This window comes from Octopus bimaculoides, chromosome 14, assembly GCF_046866305.1.
Source record: "Octopus bimaculoides isolate indiv1 chromosome 14, ASM4686630v1, whole genome shotgun sequence".
Lineage (NCBI taxonomy): Eukaryota > Metazoa > Mollusca > Cephalopoda > Octopoda > Octopodidae > Octopus > Octopus bimaculoides.
Genome location: NC_142941.1, coordinates 42,971,005 through 42,976,004, shown reverse-complemented (window position 1 = coordinate 42,976,004; position 5,000 = coordinate 42,971,005). Strand labels below are relative to the sequence as shown.

The 5,000-nt window shown below is 31.1% G+C and overlaps 1 long non-coding RNA gene across 4 annotated transcripts in view; it reads right to left on the bottom strand.

Moving 5' to 3' along the window:
- The window catches only part of LOC128249443 (uncharacterized), a 255,980-nt gene that overhangs the window by 41,440 nt on the left and 209,540 nt on the right, over positions 1–5,000 (bottom strand). The window contains exon 2 of one of the 4 annotated variants that reach the window (XR_016244317.1): positions 212–327. The exons of the other annotated variants lie outside the window; for them this stretch is intronic. This is a non-coding gene — a long non-coding RNA (uncharacterized LOC128249443). The remainder of the gene's footprint in view (positions 1–211; positions 328–5,000) is intronic. 4 annotated transcript variants of the gene reach the window in all.

Below are 5,000 nucleotides of genomic sequence, written 5' to 3'. Positions count from 1 at the left end.
ATATGTGCAGAAATGTGCACATAAATGACTGTGCATTTGTCTGGTTGTGTGAACCAGACCAACTTCCGAGTGTGCTAAGATCATCACCTGTTAACACTTACAAATGTGATTATATACAAATATGCAGTTGTAACTCTTGTTATTGTGAGAGAGTGTTTTGCAATGTGAGTTTATCATACCATTATTAATACATAGATACATAGATACATACATACATACATCTGCTGACGTACAGCTGCAAACATTCTTCAGATTTAAAGGATAATGAACAAAAGATGTTTTCTTTCACAAACTTGCTACCAAACAGGTGACCAATCAAAATTAACGCTAAATTAAAAAGAGAAAAGGAATACATTTCACTTATACATATATTTTAAGATGTTTTTCTTTAGTAAGAATTTTTGATATAGTTACAAATATATGAAGAAAGATTTTTGTAAGTTAGACATTTTAAAAATCTTTAGAAAGAAGTCATAAAAAACAACCAGATTGACATAAACTTTTAGGAGGAAGTTTTTCGAAATGTGTAAACGCTTACACTGTTTTCAGGTCTCTAAACTCATGCACACACACATGCACACATGCATGCACACATACATGCATGCATACACACACAAACATGCACATATACACGCACATGCACATATGCATATACACACACACATGCACATATGCACAAACACACAGACATATATACGAACATATATACATACATAAATACATATAGATACATACATACATACATACACACACACATATATACACATACACATATATACACATACATACACACACACATATATACACATTCTATGCTTAGAATAGAAGCATAAAATTATACGTACAAGCATAGAATCATACATACAAGCACAGAATCATACATACATATATAGAATCAATCATAGAATCATACAAACATACATACACATGCAAGAGACTATACTTTGCAGTTTGAATGATGGTTTTATAGTTTTGTAAGAGCTGTGGTACTGGATGCATGCCATAAATGCCACCTGTTTTGTGTGTAAAGAAGTTGAATCACACACACACACACACAAAGTATAAACTTCTATATATTCGTACATGTGTATGTCATCTTATGCAATTTTATGCATGCTGCAATGTTGCATATGTGTCATCATATATATGCTTGCATCCAACTGTGTCCACATTGTAGTTCGAATATCTTCTGAGTCATTGCTTTATTGATATCTTTAACTAAACGACAAATAAAAACAGAAAGGGTTCATTATGATGTTACCTTCTTCAGTTACGTGTTCAATTTCAACCACACACATCAACCCTGTCTGTGAATATCACAAACTTAGTCATAATGCAACAGTACTAAATGCAGTACAGTTCAGCATGAGAGCATGTGCTCATAATACACACACATAGACGCACACACATACATCCATATAAATATATATATAGTTTTATATATATATATATATATATATATATATATATATATATAGTTTCAGGGTTTATATTTATCTTATGATATTTACTTTACTTTATATTATACTCATTTATTGTGCTTTTAATTATTAATTTTTCTATATGTGATAGTGGATTTTCATCGATGAGTTCTTGAAACTTGGTTATTTTCCCTAAAACTATATATTTTATATATATTTTATCTATAAAGCTCAATTTAATTTTAATTTTTTATAAATTGATTTTAATTGAGTTTTTACCTGTAATTTTGGATTTTGTCCCTAATATTATTATTATATATATATATATATATACTCTCTCTTTACTCTTTACAATATATATATATATAGATAGATAGATAATTATATATATAGTCATATATATATGTATATATATATATATACTCTCTCTTTACTCTTTACTATATATAGATAGATAGATAATTATATATATAGTCATCTATATATATATATATATATATATATATATATAGATAGATAGATATATGTATACATATATATACACACATATATAAATAATAGTTTTATATATAAATAGTTATATATATATATGTAATTTCTTTATGCACACGTGTGTGTGTGTGTATGTATGCAAGATATATAGTTTTATGTATGAATGTGTGTTAGTATGGGAAGTATGTGAAGGTGTGTATGATTAAAAACTGATAAAACTGGCAGATAGAAATTGTGTTTTAAGCTTTTGATGTTGAATTATATTAAATCATTTTAGAAATAGTAAATAGTATATTTATTTTCCAGAAAGGGAAAATATTTCACACACAATAAATGATAAAAACAAAACAAGTTATAAAAAACAAGTTTTTATTTAGTAGTATTCTAGAAATTTCTCTAATTATTTTGCTTCCTCTAATACAATTTCAAGTAAAATTCAGGCAAATACGAAATCTCTGTGGAATATATAGTGCATATTTCACAAATATGCACTATACATAGTATATGGAAAGGGGACATGGTTTATAGCAAAATGAATAAATTGCCATACTTTTAGCATATTTCATCATAATCTAAGGATTGTGTATATTGCTAACCCATTCTGAATTTTCATCTTACAGGTGATATATTTTGACAGTTACTACTTGCTTTGAAACAATGCTCATTAAGCTTGTCAGTATATACTGTTGTCATCTGTGGCAGCAGCATTAGCATAATTATTGCTGTTGTCATCATCGTCATCACTATCATCATCATCATCATCATCATCAGGTTTATGTTAACTACTCCTCATAGTGCATGTGCCTTTCCTAGGTTCCATGAGAAATAGCGACATAGACATGTTAAGCTATCCTTTTAGGAATATACCTGCATGTCCTTTACACAGCAAAATATCCCTACTACACATCTCCTAAGGGATTCATTCATAGCTGCACAGCAGAAGTTCAGGCAAAAATATAGTAAATATGGTCAGAATTTTGATTTAACAACCCTTCCCCACCCCACCCCAGAAAATCAGCAATACCCCTTCCCATTATCTTCAAGCAATGCAAACCAGAGCCAGCCTCTTTCTCCTTCTCTCAGGCTTTCTTTCTCTTAGTGGATATATCCAGATCCTTGAAAACTCTTGGGAGCATTCCCAAGAAGTGTAATTCTTCCAAATTTTCTCCCATTGTACTCACTTCCAGTATCTCAAAGTTTATGAAGACCGCCATTAAGAACAATGTTCTTTAACAACTTAAGTTTCTCTCACACCTTAATAGCCACCTGTATGTATTAGAAAAATAACTCACCTGTTTCATACAATAGTGAGTTATCATTTTCAAGAAATATGGTAGAAGCAATGCTGTTGACAGAAAAATCTAACCCTCCGGGGGTTCCATCTACATTTTGTCTCTTGGATGGGAAGCTTCCTGTCCCTTTGCAATATCACACAGGTTTCTCTGGTTAACAGTCCATCAATTCTTGCATTCCAATAATTTAGTATTGTCCTCTTATATATCAAGGACATACTTTCTGTCTCCTCCAGTAAACACCCACACCTATGCAGATAATATTACACCTTATTCCTTTCAAACATTGCGCACCTAAATGTCAACCATATGCAATCCAGACAAGACATGCCAAATCTACATTGATACAATGCACAGAAACCTTGGAAACATCCTATGATGAAAGAATGTCAATCTTGTCTCTTTTGATCTCAAAATAATACAACCCCTGTATGTAACAAGAAAATATATCAACATAAACAACGTTCAGCTAGGTTCCACATGATCACTTCAATTTTTAAACTTCACCAGTGTTTAGAATCTCTTCAAAGAAATGCACATTCTCACCATAGCAAAGAATGTCTCTCAAAGACTTGCCTTTTTGGGGAGTTGGAGGATATTTCAGATCTCGACAACTACTCAACTTCTACAAAGTTCAAGAGTGATCTATAATAGAATACTGCTCTCAAATTTGGTACAACACTGCTGTAATAAATACACGCATTCTTGACAGTATTCAAAGAAAGGCCACTTAATTGAGTGGTACAAACTTGCCTTCAAACACACTCCAGCATCTACTTCACAGGTATGCTGTCTCCATTTTCTGCATTTTCAAGAGCTATTGCAACCTACTGTAATGACCAAAACTCTTTCAGAGTTCTTGGTGCGATCTCCACATTGGTTTGCTTCTCATAACCTAATTTGGGTCCATTCTTTTCCCATCCAGGCTTGCAATAACCTCTCTGTCAGTCCTTCCTCCTCAGAATATTGTTCCTCTAAAATTCCATTCCTGCAACTATCAAGTTGTAAACCAGTTCAAGCAGAACATTAATAGCATCAATCTCATGTGTCTTGGAAAATTTGTGAAGGTTGTGTGCATAGCACCTTCCTCCAGTTCCAACCAATAATCCCACTGAGAAAATTACTAATATGTACATGTTTCTGTGTGTGTGTGTGAGCTTTCATATTTTCAAATTCAAATACTCGAGAATATTTTGAACATTTCAATGAAGTGGTAATTTTTCATTCTATTTTTACATTTTTTCTTTTCTTTTCTCCAAGAGACATATTTTCAAACAATGAAAATTGAGAAAATTCTAAATCAACAACAACAAGAATCACACTGCAACTAAATAGCACATCTATCAAATACTCTGTTGGTTTCTTTGTTCGTTTCTTTTTTCTGTCTTTTGTAGTTATTTTATTGTGATTTAAGTTCATGGCAGGATCTATTAATCAGTTCATTTTGAGAAAATTGCCATATAGCCTTGATGCCAAAATGATAGAGGACTTTTTAAAATAGAAGAAAAAAATTTCTAATATAATAAGATTTCAAATAATTAATTTGATTTTTTTTTTCTATATTGAGCTCAATGATAAAACTAAAGTGGAAATAGTCGACTATATGATTTTTTAATTTTAATTTTTGGTTGTGTTTTTTCTTGCATTCTTTAATTTTTCAGAGTGGCATCGATGGAGACTATACCTCTTTAAGATAATATCATTTTCTAAGCCACAATGGAGGTTGCGATGTTTTACTTATCAATCATTGTCCAAATAATAATGCAGGAATTTGTATTTTTGCTATTATTTCTGC